Genomic DNA, 25,598 nt, shown 5'->3' with positions numbered 1-25,598 from the left:
GCCTGGCAGCTAGGCTGTGGATCGAAACAGGAGAAAACGGATTACTCCAAAGCACCTGTTCCGGGGTGTCCGGGTTGCAGCCATGCAGGCATCACACTGGCTTCATAATTCTCTCTGGGAGTATACGTCGCTGTCAGATTGTAGTCCACTTGCCAGAATCTGAACCCTGGCATATTGAGTACACCAAGGTTTTATGTTAGAAATGTTGATTATGGGTTCCCAGCATTTAGAAACTGCCGGATGCTAACTTGCATTATGTTTAGAAATTTTCATAATTTGCATAATTCGATTTATTTAGCATAATCCCCCATAATAATGGATAATATGTCAAAAACCGATTGGCTGATTGGAACAATATTGGAGTGGTTTTGGCCGGTTATTGAGAATGCTGAATCCATTTCTGACATTTTCTAAATTCAAAATGGCCGTTTTAAACCGGAAATGGCCATATACAACATAAAAAAGTATCAAAATCCCCCCACTTTAAGTTGGTATAAGGCCATTTCCGGTTTAAAATGGCCATTTTGAATTTAGAAAATGGATTCAGCATCCTCAATAACCCCCAAAACCACTCCAAAAACCACGCCAATCAGTTTTTGACATATTATCCATTATTATAGGGGATTATGCTAATTAAAGCTAATTATGAAAATTATGAAAATTGCTCAACATATGCAAGTTAGCATCCGGCAGTTTCTACATGCTGGGGACCCTTACTCAACATTTATAACATAAAACCTTGGTGTACTCAATATGTCCGGGTTCACAATGGGGCTCTATGGGCTGGCAAGTAGACTATTGGGAAAGACTCCTACTTCATGAACATTTAGAGCAGGGGTCTTCAACAGGGGGTGCAGGACACCTAGGGGGTCCTCAGAGTTACTACAGGGGGTCCTCCAAATCTTTGTGTGATAAGAACTTTATTTTTTCTACACTAACCACTTGAACCCTTGTATCCCTATTCTGTGTGGAACATTAGCCAAAAAAAGCTGCGAGGCGTTGTGAGCTTGTAGATCTACTATTCTTGGCAAAGAGGTTTGGTGTAGAGTGAAAATAAAAGCAGACTAAGTATTGATGGTTCAAGTCGTTCAATGTCTAAAAATACACATTAAACCAACAACCTACACTGATGATGATATTGCTGTCAAACAAGTCTAAGCTGCCACAGAAATCTATGAAAATAAATGTTTAATCTGCAACACAATTTTATACAATACGTAGCGGGGGTCCCTGCTAAGCTTTATCTCTTTCTCAGCTAAGGGGTCCTTGGCCTGAAAACGTTGAAGAAACGCGCGGACATCCGAATTCCTCTAAGACCAGACAACCCCACAATGCTTCTTCTCTAGAATGCAGAGTACTCTCTACTTCACTGGTTCTCAACCTGTGGGTACCCAAATTATTTTGGGGGGGTCCCCAGATGATTAACTTAATGTGCAACTTTGTTTTCTCACTCAACATTAAACAAACCAACATAAAATGTAAGCGTATAAAGGGTTTTCTACACATTTCTAAAGTGACATTTTAAGAACTTTTTAATACCTCTAAAATGACAAATTAAACATCGGCCAAATTGTCAAATATTAGATGCACTGATGCAGAAATTGTGAAAATACGATCCAGATTTGCTATTTTCACAACAGACCCGTGTTATACAAAATGTCATGCCTCAACTTCTAATGCTCGTCAGAGTAGGAACGTCCCCAGTTAAAATATGATTATGTTTGGGGTCGCGGCCTGAAAAGGTTGAGAACGACAGCTCTACTTGACAGTGTACTGTATCTTTGGCCACAGCTTGAGCCACAAATATCCTCAGAATTGCATGCAAGACTGACCTGTTGTGTGCACAGCCACAGGACACTGTGTACTGTGTAGCTCAGTTGGTCTGGCTGCCTGACACACAACTTAATTCCCTCTAGATGAGAGTCAGGCGGTCTGATCTACTCGGAGCAATACATTGCACGTCCTGTACTGCTGCCTGTGTATTTCCCAGAAACACAAGATAACTGCCAAGAAGAGGAGTCTGTGATTGAGAGTTGAGACGTGCCAATTCGAGCACTCTGCAAAAGTTGTTGTTCAGAAGGACAATTCAGACGGTAGCGCCGCCCGGTGTGTGACTGGATAAAAAGTCTAACACAGAATTGCAACGTCCTCAGTTTGATTCTTGGGACAGAGTCCGGTGTAGCTAGGGCTGTCCCAATTATTACATAATCGTCTGATCGCAATTATTTTGAGGTAATCGCAATTATTTTGCATAATCGTCATAATTGTTTCCATGTTGAGAAATGTTAATATACTGTAGTTTCAAACACAACAAAAAGTTGTGGATGCGACGCGTTGTGAGCTTGTAGATCGGCTATTTCCACTATCAATGTTCTTTTTTAAGTAAAAGGTTTCCAAATATGTCGGTAAATTCTTTGTATATTATAATATGTATCATAATTGCCAGGTGCAACTTCAAAGCCTAAAAGCCAAAGAGAAATGTAATTGTCAACGACAAATGTAATCGTTAATCGCAATTATTTGAGTGAGAATTAATTAAATAATTGAGTAAGCATGTATGGGGTCTCACAGCATATCTCCATGGATCTCCATTATGGGTACCAGGGGTATATATGGGTAACTGGTCCGATATACATCACTGGCCAGATGGCCAAGACATGGCGCGACCTCGCCCTGAGGTGTCTTACTAGTATAGAGCCCTGGTGCACTCTGATAAAAGAAGTATATAGGGTTTTAGTGGTTTTAATGTAAATATTGATAGTGAACTCAAACACGCATGAGATTGAAAGGCCAGCTGTCTCTGTCTATCTTTACAGTCATTAGCAGGAGAGGAAGAGAGAGCCAAGGTGCCTTGTCCTGCTGTGCAGTACTGATTGATTACAGTCATTTTCAGTGACACTGTCATTCTGTCCCGAAGGGTAGGAAGGCACAGCGATCACAATCTGACCAGAGTGGTTTGGAGACTGCTGCTCCTCAAACGGACAGACTGACAAACACTTTTCAAAAATGTCTGCCAGGGAGAGACGAGGGGGATGGGGTGTCCAGGGTTCCCACTGATTTTTACCTATGAATTTCCAAAACTTTTCCAGAATATTTAACCCAATGTCCAGGACTATATGACAATAATTCAGCGCAATAACCAGTCGCTTACTACTATGTGCAAATCCCAAAGACAGGCAGTGTAGCAAAAACAAAGCGTGCATGCTGCGAACGGACTGTGGCGTGCATGCGGATCGTGCACGATGGACGCGCACGTGCCCACGTCAAAATGTAAGAAAATCGTGGCAGGGAACCCTCAAAGTCGATTTATGGTGGCAGTAAATGAGTTAACAAAATCAATAACCAAAAACAATGCATAGCTATTTCTTCCAGGACCTTCCAGGACCCTTGATCAATTCCAAAACCTTTCCATTGCAAAAGATTTCCAGGAATTTCATGACCGTGGGAACCCCGGGTGTCTGTCTGCCCCATTGCAAGGTGCAGGTGTAACACAGGTAAGTAAATAAACATTCCCTTGGTGGATTGTGAGAGGAGAGGAATGTAAAAACAGAGCAGGAAAGAGCATTTCCAGCCAGAGGCAGACAGAAACGGTGACAAAGTGAACCAGCTTCCTTCCGGGAACACTGTCGGTCTTCGACTCCAGATAGTCTTACCTCAGTGCACTCGCTCACAGCCACGCATGTTGGTGAAGCAGTATACGGTCACACACAGAGACGAATAGACGCACTTAGGCTATGTTTAGACGATGATGATCAGAACAGAAAACAGCAAAGTGCTGTCGCGTCGTCACTTTTAATTCTGCGTTAACAACTTGGAGACCCATCAGTGATTGCCATGTGCATGCCATGACGTTAGGTGTGGGTGACGCACTGCCAGATAGAACAGTGACGCACGTCCGTTGCACCTTGTTTACATTCACCATTGCAGTGTAGTTGGACTCTTGTCTGCACCGTGGGCAGACGTGAGCCACGTCATCACACGTTTTGTCGTTTCCTCCGTTGTTGTCTAAACCAGTGTTTTTTCAATCTGTTCAGGCCGCGACCCCAAAATAATCATAATTTAACAAATCATTGGCCAAGCCACTTTAGAAATATCAGGAAGTGTCGGGAAGTGGTAGCGGCTGTGTGTGTGTGAGACGTGTGTGCGTGCGTATGCTTGTGCGTGTGTGCGTGTGTGTGTGTGTGTGTGTGTGTGTGTGTGTGTGTGTGTGTGTGTGTATGCTTGAGGGGCCATCTTTAAACAGAATTAACGCCCATGTAGGTCAGGTTGTGTGGAAAATTAATCAAGCATGTAAGCAGAGGGAGGAGTGTTATTATAAGCCATGCCATGACCACTGAGAATTGAGCTTTATTTGCTAACCTGTGATTGGGGGGGGGGGGGGTGCATGTTATCCCAAAGCCACCATAATTAAACATCCCACTGTAGCAGATTCTGATACACAGTCACATCCAAATACAACATGCGTTTTATAGAACCAATCTCTTATCTTATCTGTTTTTTTTTTTAGAACTAAGACGCCTCAGGGCGACGAGGTCACGCCATGTCTTGGCCACCTGGCCAGTGATGTATATCGGACCAGTTACCCATATATGGAGACCCCTGGTAGGCTGGTACCCATATATGGAGATCCATGTACTCAACTGTATATGGAGATATGCTGCTGTGAGAGCCCAAACATGCTTACTCAGTTATTCGTTATGTAAAAGACAAAGTCCTATGACGTCTATGACATCTGACATCACACATACAATCCCTTTTATGCCCATACATGGATATCCCTATCGGTAGAACCAGCCACACAGATATGGGCTGTCTTGGCCATCTGTCTTGGCCATAAATGGATTGTGTTAGTGTGTTATGTGGCCGATGTGGCCTCCATGTACTGTATGGGCATTCCCATATGAAATCCTGTTAGATATGGGCTTAATATTGATGACATTCGGTCATCAATATTCAGTTGCAAAAATTACTGACTGATGGCAACCTTTAGTAATTTGGAGAATGTCACCGGAACGAGCATATACTGATTCGATCTGTATAACAATCCTCCCTTGATAATGCTAATACTTATCAATGTGGCATAACCAATCCCAGCTAATGAGAATTCATTCCAAGTGAAGGTTTGGTAGGTCCTGTTTCATTGTGTTTCTGACTGAACACTTGGGCATCAGCCAGGGGGTAAACACCAGTTTTCTACACACACACTTACACTAACATTTTGGTTATTTTTCTTTTGCGTCTTTCCTGTCACTCTCCTGTTGTGCTCAACGGTACAATGACACAACTTGCAGAGATTCCCTGGCTCAGTTGAGAGGAGAGGAATTAATCTATTATCATCTATTTTATTATATTTTTGTCAACTTACACTTTTTAAGAGAGTCCTCACCATGCAGCTATAGTAGTATGAATTGGACATGTGTACAATAAATAGCAATGGAAACAGTGAGAGCAATATTGAGAGAACCTGTTGACATTATACAATCCCTTTTATGCCCATATATGGAGATCCCTGTGTGTAGAAGCATCTTGGTCATCTGTCTTGGCCATATATGGATTCTGTTAGTGTGGTATGTGGCCGATGTGGCCTCCATATATGGGCATTCCCATATGAAGTCCTGTTAGATATAGGCTTAATATTGTTGACGTCAGGGAACTCCATATACAGTATGGGCATAAAAGGGATTATGTTAGTGTGGTTCCCCTGACGTCCCAGTGATGTCAGAGCCTGATGTCAGAGCGGCAAACCCATAGGCCGTAAAAAAGGGTACACGTCCAGACATCGCAACTATGAATGTGGGTGTCTGAGAATACAGTACAATGGTGTATTTCTGCTAGTGTGTGAGCAGAACAGATATGTATTGGTGATGATGAGGGACGGATAAAATCAAACCAATGCTACACTTTGAAATGAAATCAGGGACCTAAAACTAAATCTTTGCTGCGCCGCCTCACATCACGCACTGATCTGATTCACAGGAGGGAACATCTGGATGAGAGGCACCTGCTGTGTCAAGGAGACTGCAACGAGTCTGACCCCATTCCCTTACAGACACATGCTGCCACATCTAAACGACTGATCAACCATCAACATCACGGAGACATCTGAGAAATAGGACACCAAAAGAAGGGAGAAACACAGAGAAATTGTGATTGAAAGGGGAGGAGAACACAAAGCACAAAGCGTGCTAAGCTACAGTAATAACATCATCATATTCCTTTCTTCCCGTACTTGCCGATTTAGATCGATGCTTGTTATGTTATTCAGATATGTTGTTTAGTTGTTCACATATGCTATGAGGTTTGATCTAAATAACCTTCATGGCATCTGAATAACGTAATTTGTATCTGTGGACAAACAAGGATACATCTGTCATAGATTATGCTTTGTTTTGCCCCACAGAAATTAAGCATGTTATTTAAACAGTATTTAGATAAGCTAGGTTACCGTTTGATGACAAAATAGGAGGTAGATATTTCAGTAGGACTATGTTCTGTGCACTTTCTGTTCTGTGCATGGAAGCGTCTTTATGAGAAAAGTATTGGAGGCAGACTGGCGAGGTGAAGTGTTCACATGTTTGTATGAATGAAAGGTGTTTTGCATTTTGGTTATGTCAGAGCACCCAGCTGAAAAGAGCACAAGTTCTTATGATGTGTTTCATGAACCGTTAGTTGAGAGCTCTGCCAACTTTCAGCCCAGGATGCTATTTAGGATGAAAGAAACATACTGTGTAAAACCTTCAAGTGGATGAAGAAGATGGCAAAATGGACAAACTCCACTCAAAACTAAAACACACGAGCTAGTGACTGCACCGCTTTGATGTAATGGACCACATCCTCTCAAAACTCAGAAATATAGTAGCTACAAAAATGGAGGGAGATGGCATGTGATGGACGGACTGCACTCTTTTATGTTGATGTAGCCAAGCTACCCAACTACATGGTCAAAAAATAAAAATAAAGAATCGCTTAACTACATTTTCCTTTTTTTTTTTACTAATTTCTTGAAGCTCGACGAGTTTCACTTATTGCCTATGGTCTAGGCCGCCAAAGACGACATCGACGACCCATCCGTATTTTAGCGCTGGATGGCGTTGTTTGCTAACTTATGGCTCACCAATTTTTCCCGGGGTACCCGGAAGGTCACCTGACACGTCGATGAAGTAACCGGAACAAAAACAGCTTTTACCTTTTTTTAGGAACACATTGGCTGCCGGCAAATCCTATGTTATTTACCTTATATTCAACACTCAAAGCTCATCGCGAGCGGACAGGGTTTATTTTCCAACTCTGGGACACCCGTGCATAAACATAAGGGTCCATTTGGTTCCTAACTATCATTTAGCTGGGGACCTAGAACTCCCTCAAGGACCCCTGGGGGTCCCCGGACCCCACTTTGAGAACCAATGAACGGCTCGGGACTTTTGTCTCGTAGTATTTGGACACCATCCATAACATACTTCACCTCATACACATTTCATATCAGCTCCACATAACTGTCTCGTGTTCTCACACACACACACACACACACACACACACAATCCAGAGAAGCCCAAACACACAGACATACACAATACAGCCAAGCAGAGGACAAATATAGGACCTACCTCATGCAGCTTGTGCAGCAGAAAGCGCTCTCACAGTAGTAACACACCGAGCCTATGAGAGACAGAGGGAGAGAGAGACAGAGAGAGAGAGAGATGACATCACAATGTTTTTTCCTCTCCTCTGATATGTAAGCTGGTGCGAGAAGGCTGCCTACAATCTCAACGTCTCTCTATTGGGACGGAGACATAGAGTGCATTTTCCTCTTTGCAACTGTGCGCGCACCGCGCGGGTGCTATGGATTTTCTATATGGACGAACAGAGGTTGACTAATCTCATCCATGACAGTGGGCTCAGACAGGGGCGTCACAAGGGGGGGAAAAGTGGGACTGAGTTACTAGGGCCCAAGGTGGAGGGGGCCTTAATTATTTTATACTTTAGCTATTGAAAAATATTAGATCTACTATTTTTGAAAAGTCGTGAAAACGTGTGCAAATATATGAATACCGGTATATGTATTTTTCCTTTAAGCAAACATTTGTAACTAAAATTTTGCTTCTGGGACCCCCAGAGGCTTCTGGAAAAAGTTTGATCACCACTGACATAGAAACATAGGTTTTTCAAAAAACTTTAGAAGGATTTGAAATATTCAAAGACTTGCACAAATCTTTTCACAATTTTTCAAGAATAGCAGATCTACAAGCTCGCAGCGCGGCACTCGGTGCCGCGCTGTGAGCTTGTAGATCTGCTATATTTTTCAATAGTTAAAGCACAAAATAACGCGTAATAATGCGTTCCCGGTCTAAATGGGTTCAACCCCCTCCCCCTATGAAGAACATTCATGGGGGGCCCGCAGTGAATCCTTTGTACCCAGGGCCCAGAATTTGGTGCGACACCCCTGGGCTCAGAGTAGGCGTGCAGCTTTTGGCCCGCCTCCAGAGGCACCGTTCCTTTATTCCCGTTGGACAGAGACCATTAGTGGCTCAGCCAATTAGCACATCGGTCTTAGGGTAACTAAGACCCACCGGGAAATGTTGGTCCTGGCAGACAGGATTGATCTCAGCGGGCAGCAGCGGGCAGCAGCGGGCAGGCAGGCCTGCAAAAGAAACATGCTGTGTGACAGCATGGCACGACTACTAACTAGGCGGTACTACTGTATAGTATCCATTGGTGAGACACGGACCGGTAAGGCAACTTTTCAGGACACCTAAGAAAACTATCTCTGCACTCAGGTAGCGGTGAAAGTGAAACAGTTGATTGAACTAATCAATTTAATTGATTATAAAAAAAAAAAGAATCAATCGATTTTGTGGGGATTATTATTTGTATTTATTTATTTATTTTCAAAATGTAAAAAAGCAACAATAGCAGATTGTAACAGGGAAAATCTTTTTTCCCTGAATTCCTTGGATCATCACAATTTATAGGCCCTGTTTGTGCCAGATTACATTTTCTGCTATAGTGCTTTTTCTCAAATGACACTTCTTTCTACTACTCCTAGAGGTTTGCAGGGCCTTGGGTGGGAAACCCGGCCTGGCAGAGAGTGAGACATGTGCCCGGAGGAGCACACTTTTCTAGTTTGATATTGTGATAGCAGGATCCTCAGATTGGGATTTGACACATGTAAATGCCACATCTTGTTTAGAACAACATGGAGGGGCTATTACTAACTGACATCCTAAACATGAGAAACAGTAGGACACTGGCAGGTAGGTACCATTACTGATAGTGAGAGCCGTCACACATACTGGTCTCTCAGTTCACTGTTCACGTATACATTTTGTTAATTAATGTATATAAGCTAAGAGGCTTATAGCGCTATAAACAGAAGGGGCAATGCCTACTTGAGAATTCATTACGAAAAAGGGCGGATGGGGGAGAGATAATTTCTTTGATCTTGAAATCTAGTGTGAGCATCCTCTTCTTTGTGTGGTTTGCTCGCCTGGCTGCTAGCGATTACTGTTATTTGATCAGGGGTGTGTTATATGTTATGTTAGTGCATGCGTGTGCACGTGCCACATGTACTGTTGCTCTGGCTGTCAAAGAGACAAGCTACCAATGAAAGCATCCAACTGTGAACATTCTCCTCCAGGGAGAAGCAGGCAGGGCAGAGCTGAGGTTGCTGTGTCACAGAAAGGCAGAAAAGGACACACAAACACGTGACACGGGTGGCAAATTAAATGAACAACCTAAAGAAACATAACAAATCTCGCTCTCTAAATAGCACGGAAATGCTGTGCTGTGGGACTACGCACCATTTCAGAGAAGGTCTAATGCAGAATCACTTTTGACTCTTTACTGTAGAAGATAGCATGATTGCACCACACATCACCTCATTTTAATTTTATAATTTTTACCCTGGGCTCTGCTCTCCCTCTGCCTTGCCTGGTTAATAAACTAGACCGAACACAACAACACCCCCTGGCGGTAGTGGTGTTGTAGTATGGTCTGGCACCGATCCATTGAGATTCTATTTCCTCAAACAGCTTCAAGGGTTGGCCAATCCGGGTTGTATGCTTGGGGCACGTGGTTTCTGTAAGCTTGGGGCACGTGGTTTGGGGCAAACCCCAGAAATGAAAACTCTTCCTGAAATCCCAGACTCTCTTCCCAAAACGAAGTGTGTGATATGATATGATATAGTACTTTATTGTCAGTTCACACTGAAATTTGTCTTACGACACAGCAGTCATGTATTCAAAACATATATACAAACATTTGAACCACATCAAGGCATACGTGACACGCTGAGTCGCGGTGCAGCCCCTGTACCAGCGCACCAATAAGAGGCTGGCAACGCCAGCCAACCCTCTGCCACGCCTGGGGAGAGCCCCGAACTGAGCTCATACTTCCTTCAGTGCATGAGGAGTGAGCAGGCCACTTCTTTTCACCTGACAGGGTGGAGCTTCCCCGGGTTGGACGTACTGTAGCGCGTGGAAGGAACACGTTATTCCAACCAGTTCCTTTCAGGCGCCCCGGCTGGCCAGGGGGAGGCAGTATAGAGACCAGGATTACTGCATGTTTTTGCGAGGGTATCTACCCTAGGAGACACGGGGAGAACATGCAAACTCCACACAGAAAGGCCCTTTTGCCAACTGTAGGGTGTGGGCGCTGATGACGTGGAGGAGGGAACACGCCCCCAGCGCCCACAGCTTCCAACGGCGGGAATCGAACCCAGGACCTTCTAGCTGTGAGGCGACAGCGCTACCGACTGCGCCAAGGCCATCGCGTGTTTGTCGAGGTCGCGGCAACAGAAAATTATAGGCTCCGCCAATCATAGTAAACCACACACACCGGACATCAAGATCGAGTCCAGACGGAGCCTTTATACCATAACGTAACCATAACACATTAACATGAACGTGCACATGAAGTAATACTGCCCTGTCCCTGTGATTTTTATATGCAAACTGCTATTAAAGTATTCAATCAAAAGAACGAGAGATGTATCTGGGTGACTTACAGTGCGTGCGCCACAGTGCGTGCATGAACGTTTCTTTCTGACACCTAAATATTGTCCGGTTACCGTGATAGCAGACGCAATGACACCAATTTTCCCGGCCGGGACCCAAACTAGTGAAAACAGCAGATCTACAAGCTCACAACGCGTCTCGACTTGCTGTGAGCTTGTAGATTGGCTATTTTCACTAGGCCTAGCCTACTTCTTATTATTCTTTTTATATGTAATTTCTTAGATGTGTTTGCTTGTTTGAAAAAAATATGAATAGGCACATAATCATGTATAGGATATGTGACCATATAGCCTACGCTTTTTATAGTCTTGAAATAAAATATATTTTGACAGACAACACAAGCCTGCATGTAGGCCTACTGACCACTGTTATTGCAATCGGGGTTATATTTCTTGCAAAAGTTTATAAAGACATTGTCCATGGCGTGCCAGAGCGCACAGCCACATAGGCGTGATGTTTAATTGATAGCATAAATAGAAAGGGAGATAGGTCTCGTCCTACTACAAGAAAATAAATAGAGTTCACAGAATAAATACAAATTTGACTAAGAGTAGACTAATTGTTTGAGAAATGACCATATAGGGTCTGGGAATTGAAGCAGCTGGGGCGATCAACATTAACCTCCAACCCACCTTTACTTTTTTTATTGCCTTGGTACTTGGTAGGCTGTCAGCCTATATTTTTCTTTACCTACTGTTGCATTTCATAATGAAATGTTTGGCTATTTATAGGATATGGTTAAACCATGCGTGATCATTTGCATTTGTTGCGTTGCCAAATAGCCTAATAAAAACACTATTTCTGTTAGAAGCCGTTGTCATTGATTGTTTTTTAGATTCAGGAAACATCTATGAAGTGTCTTACTAGCTCAGAAATAAATTAAATAGTCTATGAAGTGTTTTGTAGCCTTATTCTATAGGTATTATTAACCGCAATCTACTTGCGTTCTGGAGTCACCGAAATGTCGTGTTGATGCGCTGCCGTCTCCAAATCTCTCCATGTGTCCAAAATAACAGATGTATAAGCTGTCGACACGCCATGACGCAATGCGTTGATATCTTGTAACTCTGTTTTTTTTTCTGTGTGTGTGGCGCGCCGCGCATTACGCATAGGGAGCAATACCGTCTATTCAATCATGGCTTGGTCAAGTAAATTGGTCATTATGAAGCGATTTAAACAAAACAAAAAATGTCTCCTCATTCCTTGGAAAGTACAGCATGACCAATGACTGTATTGTGTCCCTATTAAATCTGTATATATTGAAACGTTGGCATTTGAAAATAGCCATCTACCAGCTCTCCATGCAGTGTTGCGCTCCAAATGGAAATTCCCCGTCATTGATTCTCAAAGCTCTGAGCTTTGCTTGCCTTTATATAAAACCATAATTGATATGATATAAATTATAACTATCATCTACAATGACTTGTTATAGAAAACGTTTGTAATCGGGTCTTTATTTTCTGTGCAATGAATTAATCAAACTGAAAGAGTGAATGGCAATGCTTCGCTAATCATTTCTTTGAATAGAATTGACACAAGGAGGAACTGACACTATCACTTCTGCTAATTACAGTATATAGGTATTCTAGGTAGGCTATTATTATTAACTGAATGGGTGGTTGGTTTGATTTATTTGTAATGAAACTGAAGGCAAAAGCAAGCATTAATTAATCATGTAATCATGCACCAGCCCAAATCGCAAAATTAAGGAAACCCGGCATGTGGAGTTATTAATCTATAAATAAAGTGTTCATGCTTCTTCTCAAACAGACACAAATAAAATAACTGGAGCATTTAGGTCTGCAGTAGGAATTATTAATTCCAGGGGTGATGTTTCACAGTGTTTCCGATGCAATAGGCAACATGCAGCAGCAGCAGCAGTCCATAATCAAAGCGATCGGCTGTAAGCCTGTAACATTAATGATCAGTCAATCAAATTGGATATTAAAATGATTCCCACACAGTCTGTGTAGTTCGGCAGGTCCGGTGCATCACATACTGTAGCAGGCCATGACAACAAATGAGAAAGGTTTGTAAATAACATTTCCTCGTTGCAATGAACAGCCAAATGATTTCCAAATAGAGTCACATTAAAAACCACAGTAACTAGACCATAGAATGACAAAAGAACAAGCTGACAAAGTGTCAAAATCTATCAAAATCAAACGTTATTTTGTATTTATTCCTTGGCTGGCGTCTGCGTCCAGGAACGCGGAAGAATGGCTGTCTGAGTGAGTGTCAGTTGATTCTGGAGGGGGGAGCTTGACCGCGGGGAATCCTGCGTGGGGACGATTTCATTGGTCGGCATGGAGAGAAGCCAGGATCGCGCTGCAGCTATTGGCCGTTTTGGCAGAGGCGCAAGAGATTTGACTGGTCCGTTTTCTAGCGTAGCGCCGGGAAACGGGGATCGCGATTGGCCCGCCAACCTCGACAGAGAAGTCACAGCAGGCGCCACCGTGCCCCCGACATCACAATATTGGCGCTAAATGGGCTCAAGATCATTTATATCTAAATAAAGTGGGTGATGAGCATAAAAGGTACAGCTGCAGACTATCTGACTAAGTAAGAATACATGACGGGAACAGTGGAGTGCTGAACAACATTGAGCACATGAGTGATGAAATAGGCCAACACGAGAAGAAACCGTTATCTATGTGCAATGGTACTCTCTAAATAAATAAAAAACGTTTCAGAGAGTAAAAAGGAAAAACAGGTCCTTGTCCCCCCCTTCCATTCCACCCTCCAGTGGCCAAGTTAATTGCATTACACACTTCCATAGAACTAGGAGCCCCTAGTGAAGCCAGCGCACACAGCCAGGTGGCTGCAGCAGATAGTCGGATGGACCTGGAGGTAGTGGAGGAGAACAGCTCAAGGACTTCAGATCAACCTTTGTTTGTTTGTTTGTTTGATTGTGAGATACTAAGGATGTGACGGGTTAACTGTGTTTCTAAAATAACCTGTACACGACTGCATATGATGCTAATGTTTTAAATACCTGATATCACGTACGCTATCTATGTACAGTATGAGTATGTATGTATGTATGTACAGTATGTATGTATGTACAGTATGTATGTATAAATATAGATAGATAGATAGATAGATAGATAGTTTTCTTTATATATATATATATATATATATATATATATATATATATATATATATATACATATTTTTTTATATATCTCTTTTCCTTACGCTACCATCTCAAGGTATAAAATATGGATAAAGTGGTTAAAATGATTGCAATGCTCTACTAAAAAACTATGCTGGGGACCCCCTGGAACACCTTCCCCAAGGACCCCTGGGGGTCCCTGCTTTGAGAACCACTGCTCTACTGTCCCCTGTTTATGCTCTCTCAACGTCTTTAGTTAAGACTGAAAGATTGTCATGGTTGTGAGTTGCACACACTTTCAGGGGGGAAAAAAGCAACAATCAGCTGTGTTATGAGAGTAACGGTGTGACACACACAGTCATACAGTGACCATGACCGTGCAGGAGAGAAAAAGATATTACAGCTGTAATGAAATGTTAGCCTGATTTGAGGCTTTTCTGTGCCCTATTCTGAGCGATTTACAGGAGAGGGAATTTTTTGCGAGCGTGCACGCTCGAGTGATCGCGATGCACGGTGATCGCGACGCATGGTCGCGGTGTGTGTGTAATTGTGTGTGTGTCTCTCTGTGCCAGTGACTGCTTCCACACAGAACTGCGACCAGAAACATGTAATCAACATTAACAGCTTGGTGAAATCAGCGCGCGCGCGTGTGTGTGTGTGTGTGAACTTCGTTTGAATCGTTTCAACTGCTGCACGGATTGGATCTTCGTTAGACCCACCCCCACCCTCCACGCTCATTGGATCAGCCGCAGTTTTTGGCTGCTAAACTGCCGATTCATGTAATCAGCTCCAGACCAGAGAAACAGTCCACTCTGAGTGGGTGGGGTCTATGGTCTGGAACCAGGCAAATGAAATGTTGGCTTAAAAAGGATTAGTGAGCATCTTGTTAATGGAAGAGAACAAAAATGAAAGCTGATGGTCTCTCGGGGTTTCTTTCACTGAGTGGCACAGGCTTTTGTGTGCAAAGCCGAGCCTACAGTCTCAGTTCAAGGTATTTCCAAGAAGTACGAGTGCATTCAAGGACTTCTTTGTGTTGTTGGTACTTGGTATGTGAGGCCAACTTTTTTAGGATAGGGGTTGTAGCCTATAGATCTGACCAACCCTGCGGTTTAGGAGTCAATCCAGTTAATCTACCCCAAACTCAATAAATGGCTAGTATCCTTAGTTTGAGTATTAGAACAACCTAAATGGACAGCAGAGACATGAGCCTCGATAAAGAAGAAATAAACTGCATGAATAGCTTCCTGTTTACGGCACGGGTCAGAGGATACGGCACTTAGAAATCATAGCCGATAATAAACAAGCACAACTTTGGCCCGGGGAGAGCACTGTCCTATAAAAAAAAACACAATGTAATCATTCAGACATTAAACGTGTATGTGACCGTTTTCTACAGGCCAGGCCATTGTGTTTGCTCTATTTAGTTCTAGTGCTTGACCGACACTACTGCGCTCTAATAAAATCAGACAGCACAGCAGCTAAATAAAAATGTGTCCATGTTAGCTTCCATATACTATAGCTCAGATAAATTTACAGTATTAAGGGCCAAACTAAATAATGAAACTGGCAAAATAAGACTAACTGCTATGACTGGGAAGGCATAATGTGACATTACACAAAGTTTACCTAACCAAATCCAGATTGTATCATCTATACAATCATGTGATAATAAATTGTGATAATAATACCATATTATCTCACTCATAACCACATCTAAAGAATGCCATCCTAGCTGTAACTATATCTCACCTCATCAACAAGTCTTATTAGGTGCATTTTGATTGTGTGGACACAATGAAAAATAATAACACACTACTTCTCCAATTGAGTCTGCTCCAGTGACTCAATACTTTTTATAGGGTCCATTATAGCTGTAGATTTAAATGTCTTGAGTAGTCTGGAAGCATTCCCGGCTGGATAGTGCATGTAAAGAATAAGAGCCTCTGATTCTGCTCAGCTTCAGTCATTTAGCTTCATGGCCGACTCTCATCTGGTCTTAAAGACAACAAGTATTCAAGTTTAAAGAATGAACACCTTAAAGAGTCATGAAACCCGGAATTCAAAATGTAAGCGTAAAAGTTAAACAATAGCCAAACTACAATCTTGCAACCCTAAAGGTGGTTGCACACTGCTGCGTTTTTCGGGCCGAATATCGGAGTGAATTTCGGAGCACGCAAATAAAAAAATCAACCTCATGTTATGTCAATCACGTTTGCACACTGCCGCCCGTTTCGCGCACCACTCGGTCCCTTGCTCTCTCTATCTCTCTCTCTCTCCTTGCCCTGAAAAACGCATTTCGAAACGAAAAACGCAGCAGTGTGCAACCACCTTAACCCTAACCCTTGTGCTCTTTATAATAGTTCAATAACAGACAGGGCCTATATCAACAACACCATTGTTATAAATCAAATATCCGTCTTTCATTGTTGCCTGACTTTGTGTGATGTGCTCTTCTGTCTGCACACTGAGTTCACACCCTGGCCAGGTAACGTATAGGAGCTCAGGCAATGTATTATTTTGGGGTGGGCAAAAACACAGGCCTTGTGCCAATTGCCAGCCATGCAGTAAAGCAAGATTCCTGCACAAGGGTATGGCTGTGGCGAGTGGCAAGGGGCTGAGTCACATCACAATCTCCAGACAGCACGCCTCAGAGGATTCAGGGCTCAGATTTTTGAACGATCAAACCTCAATGCACAAGTAGTGATGGGACCATACCTGATATTATCGTTTATCGTGATAAAAAACACTCACGATAATCGTATTGTGGAGATTTAATTTATCGTGATATCGTCCTCCATTATGCACTGTGATCAATTCACATTTTCTTAGTAAAGAAAGCTCACAACGCGGCGCGATGCGGCGCGTTGTGAGCTTGTAGATCAGCTATTTCCACTATCAATGTTTTTTTTTTGCGACCGTCAGGTCGCATTTACTATCAAAACCTCCACCGGCTGTCTGTCCATCCGTCTGTCACGTCACGTCACGTCACGTCACGTCACGTCACGTCACGTCACGTCACGTCACACTTTTGCCCTACTCATATCTCCACCATCGTTGCCCCTATCCATGTGAAAACACTCACTCCTTGCCTGCCAAATCACAACCTTCAGGACCCCCGGACCTCCACGGATCCACAGGGACCCCCAGGGACCCCCTGCCACCGCCGCCAAATAGTGCAAAAATGACCAAATCAACACCCCAACTGGGCTGCTCACAGGGAATTCCCAGGGACCACTGACTCTTGCTGCTCCAACAGACCTTCACCTTCATTGGTTTAACTTTGCCCCGCCCCCTCCCCTCATTGGCCATAACTTTATTTGGCTTTACTCATCAACCGTTTGTCGTACTAACTTCTGGGTGGTGTCAATTAACTTCATTAAGAGTCCTTCACCTTAATTGGTTTAACTTTGCCCCGCCCCCTCCTCTGATTGGCCGAAACTTTATTTGGCTTTACTCATCAACCGTTTGTCGTACAAACTTGTGGGTGGAACCAATGCCACTTACAGGCCTCTTTGTGTATACTGTGACCTGACGGTCGCTTATTTCCCGATTAGGGAGTCTTACTGGTAAGTATAAAGTTGTCAAATATGTCAGTAATTTCTTTGTATATTTAGGTTATGTGTCATATCTACCATGTGCAAATTCAAAGCCTAAAAGCCAAACAGAAATGTAATTGTTGACGACAAAAACACAATTAAATCATTAATCGCAATTATTTGAGTGACAATTAATCGTCATGTAAAATGTCATAATCGTGACAGCCCTATCCGGGATAATGGATTTTAATTTTTATCGTAAATCACAATTTATTTTGTCACAATAATCGTGATATGACATTTTCATATTTTATGTCCCATCCCTACATCATGAACGATCAAACCTCAATGCACAACAAGAGGCAACTAGAGTTTGTTATTTTGTACTCCTAATCAAAGTGGTTCTTGACACAAAGGTAGAATTGCAGATACCAGAACCTGAACAGCATGCATGTTTCATGTTTTCATAATGTGCACATAATGTACACAACTACATACATTCACGTTATTACCAGCTTATTTTGAACACAATTTTAATATGTTTGCCTGAGCAAGAGAGTAATCTTTATCTTTTATTCATGCAAAGAGATTTCAGATCAGCTTCACATGTCATTGCTGGATTTCCCGTACAATACTCTTAATATCAGGGACTAAATTACTTAATATCCGGGACTTTCAGTGAGTTGGCCTAACAGATAAAAACTAAAAACATTTATGCTATTAAAGATCTTGGTATTGAGCAGAGGTAGTTCAGATTCAGAACGATCAATATCACCACTATAGGTAGAGCTTTCTAAGTTAATTTAGTAGTGCTGGCAAAATCACACATCATTGGTATTGTGGTTTTGGTTGTTTACTTTTCACAAATCCAATGGCCTGTCATTGCATGAGGTATGGCACGTTGAGGGGTGTCACACCAAATTCTGGGCCCTGGGTATAAGGATTCACTGCGGGCCCTCCATGAATGTTCTTCATGGGGGGGTTAACCCATTTAGACTGGGAACGCATTGTTTGTTACGCATTATTTTGTGCTAACTATTGTGCTAACTATTGAAAAATATACAGCAGATATACAAGCTCACAGTGCGGCACCGAGTGCCACACTGTGAGCTTGTAGATCTGCTATTTTTGAAAGAATCATGAAAATTTGTGCAAGTCTTTGAATATTTCAAATCCTTCTAAGGTTTTTTGAAAAACCTATGTTTCTATGTCAGTGGTGCTCAAACCATTTCACGTGAAGGACCCCCAAAATGATATGTATTTGGCCACGGATCCCCATCTCAAAATATTTAGTTCCAGTGAAATTTGAGTTACAATCAAAGCTTTGCACACATTTTCACAACTTTTCAAAAATAGCAGATCTACAAGCTCGCAGCGCGGCACTCGGTGCCACACTGTGAGCTTGTATCTCTGCTATTTTTCAATAGCTAAAGTATAAAATAATTAAGGCCCACCTTGGGCCCTATAGTAAGTCAGTCCCACTCCCCCCCCCCCTTGTGACGCCCCTGGGCATGTCCAGCAACTCCAGCTCAAGTATACACATCATACAGCAGCTCTGCTTGACACTGTGGAACACTTTGTGTGTGGAGTAATGACAGATTTGTCATGTCTTACTCTGAATGTCAAAACAGCAACAAGAATACAGCCTCCCGGCAACAGATTTCTACTGATGGTAACTAGAGATACAAAGGGGGGTGGAAACTAAAAATAAAACCAGAAACTCTCCAGTCATTTCCGTCATTTTCAGAGTCCTCCTCTGCTCTAGACTTGGCGTACAGTACAAGATATAAAAAGCCATCCTCGGGCGCCCGGTGGCCTACTGGTCTAAGCGCATACCATATAGGCATTGATGCCTGGCGGCGTCGCCGGTTCGATTCCCGATCCGGACGACCTTTGCCGCATGTCTCTCCCCATCTCTCCCCCAGTTTCCTGTCAGTCTACTGTACTATCCAATAAAAGCATAAAAGCCAAAAAACAAATCTTAAAAAAAAAAAAAAAAAAAAAGCCATCCTCAATTGTGGCCTTTCATAACACTATAGACAGGTTTTAAATTATAGACATGCTTTTTTAGTTTAGCTTGAGATGCCAACTGCAATTGAGGTCGTGGAGAAACCATCCTGGCTCCCTTGTGTGTAAAGCCACAAATAATAGTATAGCAAAATCTGCTTCCAATTAGATTTTCACTTACCTACTGTGCAACATAATAGAGGTAAAATTTTAACTACATAATCATTCGGCTAGCTAAAAGTGACAACGCTGGCCAGATTGTTAAATCTTGTTTATGTGCCTTACAGTGGGTGATGTCATTGGGTGTGAAATGTGAGATAACCACCCATCTTTGAGCACATTCGGTGCTTAGGACAAAACTAAAGCATCCATCCAGTCACTCAAATAGCCAATAGTCTGAGCTTAAGTGTCCCAGCTGTCTACACATTACTCTAATGATGCACAAGCTTTAGCGTTTTAAACACATTTCCTGCCAGGGGTTTATGATATATATAACTTTTAAATATCTTGCAATTGGGGACGAGTCTCTTACGAAATCGTCAAGAGTGCCTCTCAATACATAAAGCTATATAACCTCTCCATCATCGGCAATAGTCAGTGGTGTGTGTTCCCCACAGACCCACGCCCCCACCGTTGCGCTCAGGTTCACCGGGAAAACCGCGGTCGCGGCAGTCCCTGACAGAACTAGACTAAAAAGATAAGAAGGAGATCTCCTTCTTTGGCAGTCAAAATTAAAATGCCATTATAAGACTATGGCCACTTTGCTGTGACCACAAACAATAACAATCTATAGTTTTTTACACAACAAAAAGAGGAAATGTTGCTTTGTTCTGATGACTCATATACAGTAACAGGTGCTCTTAGCTAGTCTGGCAATCGTGGTATCTGGGATCACTCACAAGTTCCTCCATGGCATGGTGGATGAACTTGTGAGTGATCCCACATGATCAGTCAATGCCAGACTAGCTCTTAGTAGGACAGGTGAATATACAAAACAGGATCCAGGAAGTGTTGCAACTTGCTTGATAAATAGCTTCCAATAGTGCAGACAACCATGGAACAAATAAAACTAAGCCAAAGGCACTCCATCTTTAAGTGAGAAAATAACCTTTTCATTTGTTGTGCTTAGGCATATGGATTGACTATTACTCTGAAGAGAGAGAGAGTGCCTTAGTTTTATTTCTTTTCCATGGTTGTCTGCACTCTGCACCACTTTGGAAATATTTATCAAGCAAGACCTCTTGGATTCTGTTTTGAATAGGAATCTATAATAGTCTGATCGAGAGCTGATGAATGGGTCAAGTTCAACCAATACCACACTAATTTGTCTGCATCCCATGACCCACAGACACGCAAAATAATAAAATGAAGCCAGTCTGCAGACAATGTCCATGAACTGTGAAATAAAATGTCAATTTACTTACTTTCGGAAAATCTGATATTAATCTGACAATATTAAACTGCTTCTCTAGCATTGGCACTAACCCACAATACAGGCATAATACAGTAGAACTAGCATAGCTCAAATTTGTTATACTTTTTTTTCTTTTATTAAGATTTATTTTTGGCCTTTTATGCCTTTATTGATAAGACAGTAAAATTGGGAGAGAAATGGGGAGTGACCTGCAGCATTGGTCTTCGGAACGGGATTCGATCCCACAACACGCTGTCCCTATATTGCAGCCTAGGGTGCATGGACCACCACGGCAGTGGCCCGGGCCTATGTTATACTTTCAAATGAATCACAATGACTTACAACAACACATGGTCTCTAAACGACAACCAACCTCAATAGCCAGGGCCTATATACTCTGCTGCCCTAAATCTTTGCAGTGTACATGCAGTGAAGGGAGGAGGTGCATTGTGTACATATGGATCGACACAGTCCTGGGCTCATCCATGCAGCTAGACATAGGGATGGGTATCGTCTGCGATACTTTTAATGGTATCGATTGCATGACGTCGATACTATCGGGTATCGGTTCACGTAAAAACGAACGATACCTCGTTTCGATACTCTGGAACGCACCCCTGGCCGGTCGCATCTGTAACAGTTGGGCTACTGAGTTTTTAATGACATGGCTTTAGTAGGCTACACTCGTTACTGTGGAAAATAGCCGACAATAGCCTATAATGTTTATTATTATGATGATTATCCAACGTCTATACTCTCCGCTCCGCCACACTGTGTGATCATCATCATCACCTGCTGCGGTAGAGCAGTTAAACTTAAATAAAAGGTATCGAAAATGGTATCGAAAAGGGTATCGTATCGATTCCCAGGTATCGAAAAAGGTATTGTATCGATTCAAAGGTGAACGATACCCATCCCTAGCTAGACACATTCAAATGAAGCAATATAGAGCTGGCAGGCAGTGCACAAGCAATAAGCTATTTGGGAAGGAACAGATGGAAACTCCATTTGACTGGCAAATGCCCTGTGTGACCCTGGACTGCAGGCCTCACTGATGACAGGAATGTTTCCTTGGATGGAAAAGTCCAGGATTGCACATCAGTCAGATGCAAATGTTCAGAGAATGGAAAAGATGTAAATACAAAATTGACGGGCCTAAAGAAGCACCATTTTTTGACATAACATTTGATCAAATCAGGCATGAGACGAGCTGCCAATCAGACTTTGTGTGTGTGTGTGTGTGTGTGTGTGTGTGTGTGTGTGTGTGTGTGTGTGTGTGCACGACTTCTACCATAATTATTTGTCATCAGGTGTATTAGCAGAAGCAACAGAGCACACCACTGTACACCACCGTTATACTTCTACGCTGTACACCAGTTTCATGTTTCTCTTCTCCTCACTCTAGTCAAGTGAAAGTCGTAACACGGTACCTCTGTGCTGACATGTGACACTATGTGACACTGTGAAACAGGATGTGTAGGATGTCACGGCTGCGGGAGGAAGTCTTCAAACAGCCAATCTGGTGTGATAAGCAACAACAGTTTATCTGATCTATCATCTATATAGGAGCTTATAGTAAAGCCGAGTGGCACAGATAAAGTTACATCATCTTTACTAGTCTTCCATCTCTGTACACCATTGCACGTGGGCTGTTAGAAAGAATACCAGAAAACTCGCCCTCTTTCAAAGTCGCCTTAAGGCCTGTGGCCTTAAGCTAGATGCAGATTAGACTAAAATCAAATCTGTGCTTCTGGGGGTCCCTGGAACAAAAAGGTTTGCAATAGGGGTCCATCCGTGGAACAAAATATTTTGAGATGGGGGTCCACGGCCAAAAACACATTTTGGGGGTCCTTAACCACTGATAGGCACATTCTACAAATGTCTTCTAAATCATAACAATTTTCTGAAAAAAAAGTATGTTGCCATCAGTGTTTCTCAAACTTTGTCATGTGAAGGACCCCCAGAATGATATGTATTTGGCTACGGACCCCCATCACAAAATATTTTGTTCCAGGGACCCCCAGAAGCAAATATTTGATTTTAGTCTATTCTGCATCTAGCTTAAGGCCACAGACCCGTTGGGAAACGAGTTTGGGGCGACTTTGAAAGAGGACGACTTATCTGGCTACCGTTAGAAAAGCCTTGACTATATAGGTACAGACTCAGCGAACACAGCCTTGCCATAGAGAAAGGCCGCCACAGACAGACCCCGCTCCTAAGGGAAGACAGACTATATGCACCCACTGCACACAAAATGTGGTAGAAACAGAGCTACACTTTCTAACCACCTGCCCACTGTACCAAGACATCAGAGTCACATACTTCCCACAGATTACACACACACCCAAAGTGAGTTTTGAAAACATGACCAACGACAAAAAAAAACGTCCATACCTACTGGGAGAAATGCAACAATCAGCAGCAAGATGTGTGAACTGTTGCGATAAAAGAAGGCTAGAGAATGGAATACAACTAGAGATGTTACCGATCGATCGGCAATGGATCGGATCGGGCCGATCAAAGCGTGATCGGCGATAATCGGTGGTTTAGATCAAAAGGTAAATTCACCGATCCGATCCGATCGGTGCATCCGATCAACCAGCCGTTCAGTAGGCCCACTTGAGGCCATTTTGGGGTATTGATTTCCACAGTGCTGAAGGAATAATTAGTTACTGCTATGATAATAAATACATAGTAATGCTGGTAAATAACTATAAGGCAAATATATAAATGAATTCATGAGTGAATTAATTAATTAAAGTTAAAACATTAACTTTTAGAAAATATAAATAATAACTTGATCGGATCGGCGATTGATCGGTATCGGGTGATCAAACTTTTGTGATCGGTGCTCGGTGATCGGTTCCAAAAAACCTGATCGGACCATCCCTAAATACAACCACCCTAAGGAGTCCAAACCATCGAGTGACTCAGTGGCATCAAGACTGCCACATACAGTATAAACAGAGCTTCTACCTTCAAACGCATTTTAACTCTGAGGCTTTTTTTTGAGCGGTGGTCACAACGCTCCTATACGTGGCCGTGTGTGTGGGTATGTCTGTCTGCGTGTCTGTCTGTCTGACTGTCTGTCTGTCTGTCTGTAGCCTGCAGTAACCTTTTCTGACCACACATGTTAAGGGAGGGGCGCTGTTGTTCAGGCCAGGCCAGACCAGGCACACACACACACACACACACACACACACACACACACACACACACACACACACACACACACACACACACACACACACGCACGCACGCACACACACACACACACACACACACACACAGGGGGGAAGGGGGGGGGTAGGGGGGGGGGGGGGGGAACCACCGCTCAGTTCACACGGGTGTGATTTTTGGAGCTGTGTGGAACACAAGCTCCCTATACGTGGCCGTGTGTGTGGCCGTGTCTGTGTGTCTGTCTGTCTGTCTGTCTGTCTGTCTGTCTGTCTGTAGCCTACAGGACCTTTTGTGACCACACGAGGGCGCTGTTGTTCAGGCCAGGCCAGACACCCACACACACACACACACACACACACACACACACACACACACACACACACACACAGCTCCACTTCGAACAGAGGTTCGATTTTTGTATACCGGTACTATTTAAATCGTATTGAGAGAAAAAAGAAATGCTGCTATTTGTTCCAAAGCGGCTGCAAAATATTGCTGCAATTTGTTTCAAAAAGCTTTATACCCTGTGTATAGGCTATGACATGTATATAACGACACAATGTGACATAGCTCTGTTTGCACAATGAATCGAATTGAATTGAATATTAAGTAGAAATGTGCCAAAGAAAGACTACAGATTAAATTCAAGAGGTGGCGGTATTAATGAAAGCCTCCAGACTATAATATCCATTACATAACAGTGCTGACATTGCGGAGTCATCAATGTAACCAACTCGCATCCATCTGAGGCAGCCAGGCGCAGTGGCGTCAGTTCACAAAAAGCTAAGGTATGGCAATGTGACTGGTGTCTTGCGCGCGCGAGGGCGCGCGTGCAAGACACCAGTCATGTTGCCATACCTTAGCGACAGGGCACGATGAAAAGTACATTTTATTATTTCCCCCCTGTAGCAAAGGACTGGCAGCTGCCATAGCTTGCCATACCCAATTGACGCCCCTGGCCAGGCGCTATATTAGCAGGCATGCTAGCAGCTACTGTGTAATAACAACACTGTGGTGTCATTTGTCAAACAGAGAACGCTTCCTCCTCCAACAAAGCCAGCAGCAGCAGCTCCATAGCATGGTTAGTGGTTAGTGGTTAGTATTCCACCTACCTGTGTTTATTCGGGTTACAGAAGCAGTTGTTCGGCCACGGTGGAGGAAGGAAACACGTCTCGGTGTCAGTTGACTGTAAAGCTAACGTCTGGTTCACCTCAGCTGGCGACAGATAAGCTGGCGTTCTTCTCCTTCTTGGGTCAACATTTGCGAGTCCAGTCGATGGTTATTTGCCGTTTTAAACATGTTTTGCAGCATTAGGTGCTATTATTACTGTTTTG

The 25,598-nt window shown here is 43.0% G+C and overlaps 1 protein-coding gene across 1 annotated transcript in view; it reads right to left on the bottom strand.

Moving 5' to 3' along the window:
* The window catches only part of osbpl8 (oxysterol binding protein-like 8), a 180,060-nt gene extending 154,462 nt beyond the window's left edge, over positions 1 to 25,598 (bottom strand). Inside the window, exons 1-2 of the mRNA XM_080753969.1 lie at positions 25,377 to 25,598; positions 7,605 to 7,656 (exon numbers count right to left, since the gene is read on the bottom strand). The gene's annotated coding sequence lies outside the window, so the exon portion shown is untranslated. The remainder of the gene's footprint in view (positions 1 to 7,604; positions 7,657 to 25,376) is intronic.

This window comes from Nannobrachium achirus, assembly GCF_963921795.1.
Source record: "Nannobrachium achirus genome assembly, chromosome: 23".
NCBI classification, from domain to species: domain Eukaryota; kingdom Metazoa; phylum Chordata; class Actinopteri; order Myctophiformes; family Myctophidae; genus Nannobrachium; species Nannobrachium achirus.
Note: the sequence above shows the minus strand (reverse complement) of the source record. Positions and strands in the feature narration are given on the sequence as shown.